Source organism: Canis lupus, chromosome 20, assembly GCF_003254725.2.
Source record: "Canis lupus dingo isolate Sandy chromosome 20, ASM325472v2, whole genome shotgun sequence".
Lineage (NCBI taxonomy): Eukaryota > Metazoa > Chordata > Mammalia > Carnivora > Canidae > Canis > Canis lupus.
In genome coordinates this window covers 31,595,614-31,609,738 of record NC_064262.1, presented here as the reverse complement: position 1 = coordinate 31,609,738, position 14,125 = coordinate 31,595,614, and the positions used below count along the sequence as shown (strand labels likewise).

At 41.4% G+C, this 14,125-nt stretch overlaps 1 long non-coding RNA gene across 2 annotated transcripts in view; it reads left to right on the top strand.

The window, feature by feature from the left end:
- The window catches only part of LOC112665988 (uncharacterized), a 37,449-nt gene extending 25,448 nt beyond the window's left edge, over positions 1-12,001 (top strand). For both annotated transcript variants that reach the window (XR_003140643.3, XR_007404148.1), the window contains 3 exons: positions 4,851-4,991; positions 6,181-6,321; positions 8,431-12,001. This is a non-coding gene — a long non-coding RNA (uncharacterized LOC112665988). The remainder of the gene's footprint in view (positions 1-4,850; positions 4,992-6,180; positions 6,322-8,430) is intronic.
- The last annotated feature ends 2,124 nt before the right edge of the window (positions 12,002-14,125 follow it).

The window sequence follows — 14,125 nt, the reverse complement described above, 5'->3', positions numbered from 1 at the left end:
TTCTAATGATCCTTTAGGCTATGGTTCCAGTCTCTACATTGTTACTCTGGATTTACATGAGACAGTTGATGTCCTATGCAGTGGTATTCTCTTTGCCTAATCTAGCTAAAACAGATTTTCACTACCAGACCCCCAAAAGGGCCCAACGAAATATAGAACTAACAGCAGGACTGGGAGACATGTAAGCTCACAGCCTATGTGTTTTCTTGCTGTTGACTTACTATGGAACTCTATTTTGCTTTCCTGAGAGGAAACATGCCTCCTTGACTTCTAAAGAATATTTCATTGTCTGACTAGACAATATTAAGACACTTCAAACTCTGAATAAGCTCAGAATGGCCTGCTATGGAAAAATCTTCCCAATTGTTTTCACAGGAGAAAAAGAAACCTCTGACTAGTATTTACTAACTGATGCATTCACCCAACAACATGTAAAGTCAATACTGTTTTTGGCCCATTTTACATGTGAGGAAACTAAGGCATAGAAAAGGTAAATAACTTTCCTTGGGCCATAGAGCTGGTAAATTGGTGAGCCAAGACTTGAAGCCAAATTTAACTATAGAGTCCAGGATTTCAACCACTTTGCTATGCCTGCACTGAAACCAAAACTCAATGGCTGAAAGCAAAACTCTTGATGCTACCTGAGAAGTAATGTGCAAATACCCATTTCTGTACCAAGAGAGCCTTCCTGTTTGGACTCTACGGGAAGTACCAAGCAAGAAGGTTCTGGCAGTTTTCATAGATGAGTCAGGCTTGCCCTGAGGTCAGAGAGAGACGTAGGGATGGAGAATGTTGCCATTTTAAGACCAATTTCTTCCTCTAAATGAGTTTCTTATTTCCTTCAGGTATCTACTCCTTTACAAAGTGGCTCATGTGTTAGGGGATGCTGGTCTCTAAGAAAGATCTTATTTGTCTGAGGGTAAAACTCCCCCCTTGCCAGTAATTGAGCATCAAATTGGACCAATTAAATGCAAGGAGAAGCTTTCTTGGGAGCTTAAGATACAATTTTGTCTTAATCTTATGTGAAAATTTCAGAAGAGAATCCCTTTTTGGATCTGGATATAATTTTATCAGTTAGCTATTGCCACAAATATGCTGCCTAGCAAAACCCTACAAAACCTCAGCACCATAGAGCAGTAAGCATCTACTCAGTTGGTTTAAACCTTGCTAATTAGAGCAATTGAGCTCTCCTGACATTGGCTGGGCCCACTAATGAGTCCAGAGATCAGCTGAGCTAGCTAGTGTTCTACATCAAAGTCTTCCATCTCTTCCCAGGACCAGTGAACTAGCCTACACGTGTTATTTTCAAGACAATGGCAGAGGTATAAGAGCACCAGTGGAAATACATAACATAGCTAAAGCCTAGGCTTCATCACACTTACCACCATCTTAGTGGCCAAGGACAGTCATATGGCTAGGCTTTGCATCAAACCCACCTGCTGTGAAGCTGTAGTAAGTCAGATGGCCAAGCCCATCATCAATGGATGAGGGAAGTCTGTTTTTTTTCCTGGGAGTCGTGGGGAAGGTGTTGAATGTTTTGAGCAATAATCCAGTCTACCACAGGGCCATACATAAATGTGAAACTCAGGAGAATGGCAGACCACATCCCTTTTAACCTTCAGATAAAGCCAACACACACAGAGAAGAGGTGACCCGAGAGAATCCCAGAAAAACAGAGCTGGAGCCACTAAATCGTATCAACCCCAAGTTCTAGCTGACATCCAGGCTTCAAGTAATATTGGCCAAGTGTGACAGTATTTAAGCTCATTTGGGATAGATTTTCTTGTACTGGGCAAGAAACTCTCCCAATTCAGAATTTTCTTCGGAATGTTTAAGAACAAAGGCCCAAAGCAATGGGAATAAACAGCACATTGGTAAAACGCAATGCAGAGCCTAGAGAGGTAACAGGGTTCCCCCCTTCAAATGTTGTCCTTGGAAACCCAACCATTCCATCCTTTCATTGCCCACTCACCTTGCAGCAGATCTATTTCTTCTTCATTTTGTGTACTTCGATTCATTCTCAGATGTTTGTTCATCTGACCTTCCAGTTGGTATGGTAACAGCCTGCCTGAACTGTGGCATTTATTATTCACTGCAAGTTCTTGTCAAGTCAGTAAGAATTAGGTTTGCCTTCTTTCAAGCAGTCAAGGGGACTAAGTCATTAAGGAGGAAAGGTGGCCCTGTACCCCTATCAGGGTTGATGCTTGAAATTCTCCTGTTAAAACTCTACTACTTTCCGGTGCTCACATTGATTGAGGTGGTTCCTTCCTTTCTGTAGAGCTCTTGTTTCCTAGATGTAGAATGCAACATTTATTTCCACCCTCTACCCCTGTCATGTTACATTAATAACAGGACACAAATTGGGCAGTTAGTCGATGGATTTGTAAAAGCCACATTAAAAAAATACAGGGAAGGAACAAAGTGTAATATCTCAGAATAAGAATCAGTCATTTAAAATAATATGTACAAAGGTTTACTCTGTGCTTCTAACTGAACTAAGAAGTTCTTGACACCCTGGAGGGTAAAACATTGAATAAGAACATGGCTAAAATTCACTGGATACCTATTATGTTCTGGGAACTATATGAAGCTCATCATACAGATTACTTCACTCAGTCTTCACAGTGACCCTATGAAATAATTATCTACATTTTAGGGAGAAATGACTAATTTTTCCAAGGTCTAACAGTTGACATGTGAGGGTGGGATTTAGCATTTGAATTAGAACTTTTAAAGCCATTTTATTTATCCTATCCTATACTTCCTTAAACAAAAAAAGCACAGTGGTTATGGGTGTAGACTTGCCTATGAGAATAATAAAATCTGGCCTTGCCATCCATTCAACATATGACTTTGGCCAAATTAACCTTTCTGTGCTTCAGTTTCCTCGTTTATAGAATAAGAATAATCCTAGTGTTAACCTCTGAGTGCAGTCCTTAGAATTAAATGAGTGTACATAAAACACTTAGCACAATGCGTAAGTATAATGAATTCTCAAATGATGGCTATTTTTATAATATTGTGAATTCCTGGTACAACGCTGTCCATTAGTTTGTTCTATGATGATGGAAATGTTTTAGAACTGCATTGTCTAATGCTGGAGCCTCTAGCTCCATGTAACTTTGAGAACTTAAAATGTGGCTAGTGCAACTGAGAAAAGGAATCTTTTATTTTATTTCATTTTAATTAATTACAGTTTAAGTTTAAATAGCCACATGTACCTAGTGACTACCATATTGGACAGCACAGGTATAGAATTTGCCAGATATAATATGTACAAAAAGAATAAGGTGTGATTCCCATTTATGAGAATCTTATGGTTTAATGGAAGACCAAGCTGACAAGCAAATGATTAGTAGGCATGGTATTATGGTGCAGCTATATATAGAAAAAATGCCATGGAAACTCAAAGAGCAAGGGACTAATTTGTGCTGGGGGATCAGGGAGGGGTTTTTAGAGGCAATGACAGTTGAGCTAGACCTTGAAGGGTAAGTAAGGATGCAATTCATTCATTTAGCAGATATATGCTGAGACCCTTCTCTGGGTCAGGCATCAAGTTTGAGAGAGTAGATGATTGTCAAATGGAAAGTGCATTTGGTAAGGGTACAGAGGAGACATCTCTGTTGGTTAGACTGTTTGAGGAGGTCCTGTTGTAAAAGGTAGAACTCGAACTGTCCCTTGAATCACAGTGCTGAGAGCTAAGAGAGGGCATTCCATGTAAGAAGAACAGCATGAGTAAAGAAGTGAAGATAGGACCAGTAGCCACCACTAGGCCAACCTAGCTGAAGTAGAGAAGACGGTTAGAGGACAGCTATGGTGAGGTTCCACTGGTGATGGCGGTAAAGTTGGGGAGGGTATGAAGCAGGCTATAGATGGTGGCTAAAGGGCTCTTACCTTTGTGCCACTGCAGATTTTGAAGTAGATGTTGTAAGTTTTATAAAGTTGTCTGACAGAGGGCCCCAAGTGCTTCTGAAAAAAAGAGGCAGAAGGTTCATTTGGGAAGACACTCCCCCGACCCCCAGGCCCAGAAAAGTAATGTTCAGTTTCCTGGTATTCTGGCTGCCAGCATCCATTCCCTTCCTATTGCTTTCCCCATTTCCCCCATGTCCCTTTGAGGGAGGTCTGGCTCAGGTGGTCTCTCCAGAGAGAATCAGGCACTGTCCCTAGACTTAAGCATTTGGTGCTAGGGATGGGACAGTTGGAGGTCAGAACATTGCTGTTGCATTGTGGCAAGAATAATAACGCAGAAGAAGCATGCCTTGACTACATGGTGGCAGCATGAGTACGGCCCTGGATTTTCTCAGAGTCTGATCCTCCAGCCCCCTGCCATTTTGATATACTTCCACTAAGTCTCTTGTCACTTAAGGTCATCAGAGTTCATGTCTGTTGCTTACAGCCAAGAACTCTGACTGACCCATTTGAAAATAATGAAAATTCCTGCAAGTGGAAGTGCTTGGTAGTGGCCCCAACTCTGCCCTAACCTGTCGTCTCTGCAAAGTCCTCCATCCCTGGGCCTCACTCTCTTGTCTCCCTAACAAAGGACCCACACTAGTGTTTTCTAAGGGGGCTTTTGAGCAAACATTCAACCATACCCTAGACCAAGGCAGTGGAAACAGAAGGAAAGGGTGGCTGCAAGACATATTTTACAAATACATTAAGAAGAGAAGAGAAGGCAAACCAGAGTGAGTAAAAGGTAGCTGTGTGCTTTAGAGCCTGAAGAAAAAAAAAACTTTGCTTTCAAATCACCCAAAGCCACTTTTGCCTTTCGTAGTTGTTGTATCCATTTGACCAAAGAATCAGAGTTTTAAAATATCCTTTTGTTCTCCCTTCTTTGTTAATCCCCTGCCAAGAAGCTCTGCCCATAACTGAGTAAATCCATCAGGAGCTCCTCAGTCATCAGAAGATTTGTAACTCACTGCCAGTGGTGTTGCTGCTGTGATCTGGACTTCAGAGCTGGAGGAAGGGCATCTGGAGCAAACAGTCCAGTCAAGGTTTGGAGATGTGTCCTGCTGGACGCAGCAAGTGATGTTCCATATGCACCTGTCAGCTACTTTCCTGTTCCTCACACAGAGCAAACCTTTGGCTCAGCCATTCTCCCTTTTTGCAGGGACTTCTAGACTACTCCCTGGCAAGAGAGATCTAATCTGCCCTTCATATACAAGCTCAGGCTATTCACTGAATAAATGTGCTTTGGGTCAGGCTCTGTGCTCAGTACTAGCAATGCAAGGATAAAAGGACATTGTCCCCAGTCTCAAGGAGCTCCCATCAGCTGGGCCTGGGTATTGTCCCCAAGATCCCACCTTGTCATTTATTTTGCCTGTAAAGGCGCCATGGACCAATTCCTGAGGACAGGGCCATTTTCTATATTTTTCACAATGCCTGTTCACCTAGAGTGTGTGTTCAAATGTAGTCACTGAGAACCACACTTCGCTTTATATGGAGTGAAAGCCTTATTGTACAGTAGCAAAGGGAGAATACCAATGGAGTTACACAAATTGGATTCATGTCCCCCCTCCAATCATGGTTCTGTGATTTATTAAAAGGGTGACTGGAGAAGCTATTTAACTTCTACAGTTCTCAGTTTTCGCATCTGTAAATTCGAGGACAGATAATAATAGCATCTATTCCTTGGCATTTAAGCAGTGTGTTGTGTCGGCTTACAGAATGGTCTCTGTGTCCAAAGCTGCTGCTTTGTGTTAATGACTAGAGATCCTCAAGGATGTGGTGCATAATTCATAGTGACAGAGGGACAACTGACTGCCTGCCCCCTTTTCCCTCCGCTTTCTTTCTTTCTCTGTTCTTTCTCATTCTTCCTTCCTTTCACCTTTTCCTTTCTCATTTCATTTTTTTCTTTTTCTTCTCTGTGTCTCTTTCTGCCCTCTCTCTCCCATTCTCTCTTTTTCTCCCTTCCACCTCCATCAGAGTAAATGAAATGCTTAGTTATAAGTTATATTTAAATGCAAAAAATATTGAGCAGTCAGACCCAGTGAATTAAGTCTAGACTGCGTCCTCTTTTCTAAGGAGGCAGACCTTATTTTTCTCTTCATGAAGATGAGGCCCAAGTACCTCTTGGATAGCCAATTTACTCAGAATTCCCCATCAGTACAGATCTGCTTAGAAACCTGACCCAAAAGCAGTGGAAAAAGAACAAAGCATAAATACGTTTTTTCTCTTTTCCAGAATTGCTGACTGATTCTTTTGGCAGTGGGATACTGGCTCTACAAAAAGAAGAGAAAAGAAAGAAAAAAGGAAAAGAAAAGAACAAAATAAGAAAGAAAAAGGAAAGGAAGAAAGCCTTGAGTGCATGTTAATCTCTGTGGTGTAAGTACTCCCACCATGGTTGAATTCAAGCTTCCAGTATAAGACCAAAGGACACAGAGGAGGGAAAGATATGTACCGTCCCCTCTCAGGAGACATTCTTGGTGTGGGCCACTGTGTGGAAATATGCAGACACGGCTCCAGTGCTCAGGCCTGTCTACCTTGCCCCCCACTCTACCCTGTGCACCCTGGGGCCTGGTCCTAGCCCACAACACTGTATCCCAATCAGGTTTCCTGCCTCTGTTATCCATTCCTACCTCTGTCTGCCAAATATCCTTCTGAAACCCCAATCCCTGCTATATACTCCCCAGCAGCTCACCTTGGCCACTCCCAGGCCCTTCACCACTCCTTTCACCCTTCTTCAGAGCTACTCCAGGCATCTCATCTCGTCTTGATGCAAATGTTATGACATTTCCATGTCTTTGCTCATATCTAACTTGCTGCTTGGAATGCTCTTCTAAGAATTCCCATTCCTGCTCCTTTGTCTGCCTGGTGAACTACAGTCATCTCCAAGCCTAGCTTGGAAGTTGTGTTCCCCTTGCCGTTCTGATCCTCCAGCTAACCTAAACTACATGACATCACTTATTCCCTTATCAGGGTCCCCTTGACACCACTCTGTCATATTCTGTGGTGAGACATGAACTGGTTTCTTATATCTCCAGGTCCTTAGATAGTGAGGAGGCCATGGGTCCAGGATTGATCTTTCATTCACTCATTTATATATATGTTGAACAAATATTTATGGAGTGCCTGTTATGTGTCAAGCATTGTGCTGAGTAAGACTAGAGTGAGGAATGAGACAGATCTTCCTTCTCCTCTGGTAGAGTTCATAAGACTAAGCAGTATAAGCATGGAACAAACAGTACAAGCATGGAATTGCAAATGTGTTCAATGGAGAAAAAGAACAAGATGTCATGAGAAAAATTCTCACTAGTGAAAGGCTTTTACGTTTCCAAGAAACCTGGAATATAACTTTATAAGAGAGCAAGAATGGTGCAGTGTTTGTATCTGTGGCACACTGGACTAGATATCCAAGCCAGCTCTGATGTAAGGGGCTTGAACTGAGATCACCAAAAGGCATGGGGATTGGAGGGTGAAAATATAGAACACAGGCTTTGAAGAGAAAAAATGGAGAAAGCAGAGAGAAATGTGCAGGAGAGCTAGGCCAGTCCAGAACAAGCCTATTGTTATTGTAGAACAAGCATATTGCTTATGTTGTGTGTGGGCTCTGTCCTTTCCCCACCCAGTTGATGGAGAGAGGCTGCCTGGGCTGGAAGGGGAGGGTTTAGAGGAGGTCTGTAGCTCACTAAAACTGAGAAGGTGAGGGGAGATAGTTGGCTTTGTTATATATCTTTGTATTTCTATTAATTTTTTTAAAAATTTTCTCCAGTGATAGAAAATTCAAATAAGATAGAATTAAGTGTGTGGGGGAGGGGGGAGAGAAAGGATGAATGAATGGGTTCAAGTAATTTAAAAAATCCATAGTTACACCCAATGCCCAGATCTTTGTGTTTAATACCATTCCCCAATAAAATGAACTATGCTCCATGGAGAAATGACTAATTCTAGAACTAAGGCAGAGAGCATACAGTAATAAGCCTAGAGCATCTTACGGTGCAAAAAGTAAAAAAGTGCTCAAAACCCAAAACACACACACAAACACATATTGAAGGATATGGAATGTCAAGGGGACATAGCAGCCAACTGAACAAATAAGTGAAAGGTCAAAGCTGAAAGAATTTGAGTCACAAAAACAAATTGAAAGTATTGAATCAAAAGCCAAAGTATCAACCGAGTCCACACCAATCATCATGAATAGGTGATTGAATAAATAAACAAAGGAGAAGAAACAACTCTATGAGGTAGAATTTCAGTGTATGTAGATACTCTGTCCACAAGAGAATAACACCCCCTGCAGTAAGTGTGGGCTGCACAAAATGACTTCCTTCCCAAAAGCACAGTCACAGTGGAAAAACCTAAATACTACTTCACCCAGGTAATTAAGATTGGCATCAACAATGATAAGTCATGTTGATGGCATGTACCCTTGATAAGATGTGGTGAGAATGGCACTTTACAATGTGGCCTTTCTCCCCAAAACCCATATCCCAGTCTCATCATAGGAAAAACATCAGAAATCCCAGCTGAGGAATATCCTACAAAACACCTGTCCAGTACTCTTCACAACTGTCATGGTCACCAAAACAAGGCAAGTCTAAGAAACTGCCTTAGTCCAGAGGACCCGAAGGAGACATGATGACTAACTACAATGTGGTATCCTGGATAGGATACTGGAACAGAAAAGGAACAAGGAGTAAAAACTGAGTAAATCTTGCTAAAGCATGGACTTAAGTTAATAATGTGTTAATATGGGCTTTAGTGTATAGAGGTTAATAATAGAAGACACTGAGTATGGGGTATGTGGGAATATTCTGGACTATCCTAACAACTGTCTGTAAATCTAAAACTATTATGAAATTAATAGTTTATTAAATTTTTTAAGTCTGTAGTTCAACAACTTCAAATATGGCTAGATCTAAGATCTCAGATGATGTCAACCAGAATGTGTCTCTACATCTTTCAGATGTGTTGGCCTAGCTTTCAGGCAGGCTCCCTTCACTCACTGGAACCCTAATGACTCTAGACCTACATTATCCTAGTGGAAGGGAAGTTCTGTTCCTGATAATTTTAACTGAAGCTTCGGACCTGGGTCATGCTTCTGTTCCAGAATCCAGTCAGTGTGGCCAGGAGGTGTGGGACTCTTACTGACCAGGACTAGACCATGTGCAGATATCTGGAGCTAGGATACAATGAGCCCAACCCCCATCCAAAAGTCTGAGATCAAAGATGGCTTTTTATGTAAATTGGGTATTCAGTCTGCTACTATGCTGCTGAGGGGACCAGCTGCTCCCCTCCACTCATAGCCTACTTTCCAGGCCTTTAGAAATTTTCCAATTTCTATTGAGAAGAGAGACAACTTCTTGGCTAATAGGAAGATCCCTTTGTTGTAGGCCATCTTGATTGTCTCTGGCCAGCTTACAAGTGGGCCAGGCTTGGTGAGCAGCCACCTCTACTCTAACCAAAGACCCCTAGGCTGGGTTACTTACCTGAGTGATAAGGTAGTTTAGCAAGAGAAGAAAGTTAGGCCAGACAAACTCTGGGATTGGAAAGCTTTAGATATTATTGCCTCACAGAAATTTTTAGTGAGAAAAACTTTATTTTTTTGTGTGTCCTAATTTGCACTTACTCAAGGAGCTTCTAATTCATATAATTATTTTATTCTAAAGATAATGCCATTTAGTATATACCTTTTTCTTCCAATACCTTGGTGCAAAAGTATCCCCTTTAGCTTCTGTTGCTATCTGTGAGTTCTCTCATTCAATTGTTATCTCTATATACTTTAACCAGAATATATATAAGGTAGAATGCAAAAACCTTCTTTTATGAAGCATCGTCACCAACATGTCAGCCCAGTGTCAAAGTGGCTCCAGGGAGAAAGATGGAAATAGACTGGTTCTATCTATGAGTGCTAGAAGCATACATTAAAAGCTTGCATTATTAATTTCTTTGTAAAATATTTCTTCAAGAAGTTGTGCATTGCAAAATACAATATAACATTCATACCAAGTGATACAGGAATTGCTTTAAGCAAAACTTGTTGTACTCTGTATAATGAATGCTGCAATAAAAATACATATTCATTTCCTGATCACAAATCACAGCAATTTAAGCCATCTTCTCCCTAGCTTTAGTGTTTGGAGGGTAAACTATATATGTGGGTACCACCCCCTTGAACAGAGGAGCGTTCTTCTATGGGGAGAAGCCTGTCCACATGGCATATTGCACGAAGCTTATTTACTTCTAAGCCTTTCTCATTAGGGTTCTGGAAGTGGCGGTGAGGCCATCATTTGAAATACAACCAAAGAAGCACTCCTATGATCACAGCACAGTAGGAAAGTAATCCATTTTTAAAATGTGAGTTTGTTCAAGTTGTTCCATAACATATTACCTTGAGTCTATCATTGTAGTCCTGAGAAAAGGATAGAAAAATCCAAGTCATCAAAGTACTTTAGATTTTCTTTAGTGAGAAACTTTCCTTTTGGGGTATTGTTGAAATATGATTTATTTATTTATTTTAAAGATTTTATTTATTCACGAGAGACACACAGAGAGAGGCAGAGACACAGGCATAGGGAGAAGCTGGCTCCATGCAAGGATCCCGATGTGGGACTAGATCCTGGGACTCTGGGATCACACCCTGAGCTGAAGACAGACACGCAACTGCTGAGCCACCCAGGTGTCCCTGAAACATGATTTAAATGACATGATGCTGAGTATCAAATAAGCGGATTTCTGAGGTCACTCCAGGATTAGGAGAGCAGTGAGGTACCCTTAATCTTCTTCTTTTTACCAAGAGAGCTAATAAATGCCAGTGGCCTCCATCTGTGACCACTTGTGCCTTTTGGCCATGACCTCTGAGGATTTGGACAGCCCTCAAATCTTCACTGGTGTTAGCATGAGAGGTGTTCAATGCATGTCTTCCTGACCACCAGAGGTTCCATTTTTCTGGTGTCCTAGGGATCTGTCCCCTTCTTTATTCTCTTCTCAGATCTGAGGGGAACTCTGCTAAGCAAACAACAAACATTTGCTCAGTTGCTTCTCTCCTGAGATTTAACAGGGAGCCTGGTACATTGTTGGTTCTCATAAATATTTGCTAATTGGGTGAATGAACAACCTACGAGGTTAGGACTGTTTCTTTGCTTTTCAGAGGTGTGGGCAGACTCACTGGGTCATGTCACTTCCAGGGAGCCTGTCTGGTTCTAGGGCCCTGGCTCTCATATTCTCTCCCCTCTGCCACTTATAACAGATTTTCCTCTCATTTGGCTCTTACGTGTCCTGCAAGTGATTTTCAGGACAAAACTCAAGTACAGAGATTTTAAGGTGATTCAGAAACATTGAATTTCTTAACAGTTATTGCCCCATTATTATTGGCAGCTTGGGAATTGTGAGGAGTTCAACACACTGAATTGGAAGACAACTTGAGAAGTAGGGTTTCTGAGAGGCATGGTAGATGCCCGGAATAGCTGTTTGCCCAGGAGAGTTAGGATATTGGCTCTACAGGGAACCTAAGAGTTGAATTAGGTGCAAACTGCCTCCTTCCTCAAATGTGTCCCCATACTGCCTCCAGAATTATTTCTAAAATGTGGACGTTAGCCTATGAATGACTTCTTATTGTCCACAGTGTAAACAATGAAGTCTAAAGCATGGCCTGCAAGTCTTCCGGATGAACCATGTGGTCAGTCTATCTATAACCATCCCATCCCTCCCCGTTGTGTGGCAGCTTTGTGGGTTACAAAGACCAGCTGTTCAGTTTTAAAGATGGCTTTGACTGCTCTAACCCAAAAGGATAGCCCCATACCTATCATTACAGTGATTGGTTAAGGTGTCCCAGATGTATATCAATTGGCCCATGTCCTTCTATGGTCACAGAAATTGGTTCGGGGGTGAGTCAGTCATAATAAAGTCTGGGACTTTTTTTGGAGGAACAGGCTTTCTTTCTTCCTGTGGATGTTACTTGGGAAGCATATAGCCTTGGTAGTTGGCAGACACTCTGTGACCATGAGGGGTAACTGGTGTTAAGACGAAGAAGATATTACAAAAGAGAGAAGAGTAGAAACGTAAAGAAATCGGCTCCTTGGTGATATGACTGGGTCTTTAGATCAAACCAATCTGACTATTTAGGTATTCATGTTTTTAAAAGCCATGAACTTACCTATGTCCAAAAAACCCCCAATAAACAATGAAAAAAAATGAATGTTTTCATAGTTTGGGCTAGTTCAAGCTGGGTTTTCTATAACTAGTGACTAAAAGCTTTCTGAGTGATATGCTGCTTATAAAGTAATCCCAGGATTACTTTTAAGATTTACCTCTGCCATTCCCTACATGCATCAAAGGTTTCACCTGAAAACATTACTGCTCATTCTCTGTGAATTTTCACATATGGTGCCCTCTGTCCTCACTACCCTACCTCCCTCTCTGTATTGTAAACTCCTACTCATGTTACAAAATCCAACTCAGTATCACCTCCTCTAAAATTCAGCCTACTCTCCTTCAGTCCATCCCTGAAAGAATTAATGGCTCCCTTCATAGTATTGCTCAAGCATTACTTACATAACTATATTAGAACAATTTAAACACATTTATCAATTTAGCAGCTCATATGGATCTGTCAGGCAATGTGCTTTATAGGTATTATCTTGTTTAACCTTTACACCTGTCCTATGATATTATATTAATATCCTAATTTAAATTTAAAGAAACAGTTTAGAGAGGTAAAGGAGCTTATCTAAGAGTCTACAGCTTGTAAGATAGTGGGGTGGGGTGGGGAGCTGGGACTTGGATCATTTAATTCCAGAATCTGAGCTCTTAACCTTTGTACAGTATTCTCTTCCCTGCTAGTGAGTTGCTTGAAGCCAAACACTATCTTTCACTTCTAGATGTCTGAATGTTCTAGGCACTCAGAAATGCTAGCAGGTTAAGTGAATGAACAAATGGGTGGATGGATCCATTTATGCCCTTTACATTGCAGATGAGGATGTCAGAAGTCAGATGGTGTTAAGTGATTTGTGTGCTGGGCTACAGTATAGATACCATTTTCTGTCGTATGTACAGTTACCATACAGACATTCTCTACAACATCTTGCCACTTTTTAAAGAAAATTATGTTTCCTCTAAAAGAAATTCCCCAAAACAAGAGGATAAAAATAAAACCCAAAGAGGCCTGGACTTCTCTCTCACCCTGGAACCAATAATATGTCCCTCTTAGTTGAGTCCCAAATGAAGCAGGCCTCTTCATCCCCTTCTCTGGAATCCAGGTTATATCTTTTGTTAACTCTCTTTAAATTGTTACTGATGCCTACACTAATTTGAGGTGAAAAGAGAATAGAGCCAAATCACATTCAAGTCCTGGCTTGGGAGGCCTATTTATAACTACTTAGACATCAGGTTTGGAAAGAAGAACGGGGGGTGGGTTTGAGCACAAAACCCAAAAGAGCATGGAAAATAAGAAGTAGAATCACACGTCATCCTAATTAGCCAGCAGTAGAATAGAAATTCTGCGCTTCTGTCATGTTGCCACCATGCAAGAGCAAACTGTGACATTAGTTTAATTACATAAATTTATGAGATGAAAGGAACAACTTTTATAATCGTTCAAACAATATTCTTATTCAAATTGCTGTGCAATGTCTTTATTTAGTCTTTAAGTATTTATTAAAGCGATTCATTTTTCAATGAAACCCTCAAACTACCTGTATTTTAACGACTTGAGGGACACTTTTAATTTCCCTCCTCTAATTTCTTTAAATGTGTGTCCTCATCAAATGCCCATGTTCCACAAGCTTGTCAACCTGTGTACATTTAATATCTGCTTTCAACATACACCAGTGCCATCAGGATCACAGAGAGGAAGGGCAGTAGAAATGTCCCCCAGAAGGAAGTGATTCTCTAGGGGTTAACTCATATCTTCATCAGCATCATTACAGCTACTGACCATCTAATGGTTCCAGCATTGCACTTACTAAGCAGTTTCCATCAAGATCTCCAAACCTCTGGGACTGGATACAAGAGTCACCATGCCGGCCCTGCTCACAGCTCCTTCTTAGGGAAGCTATCCACCTCCCCCACTCCTTCTCAGGGAAGCTACCCACCCCGCACCCCACTGCCTGTGTTTGAGATCACAGGATCCTGCTTCCCTCTTTCCCCACACCCACCACGGTTGATCCAAATTGTGGCTGAGAGCCTGACC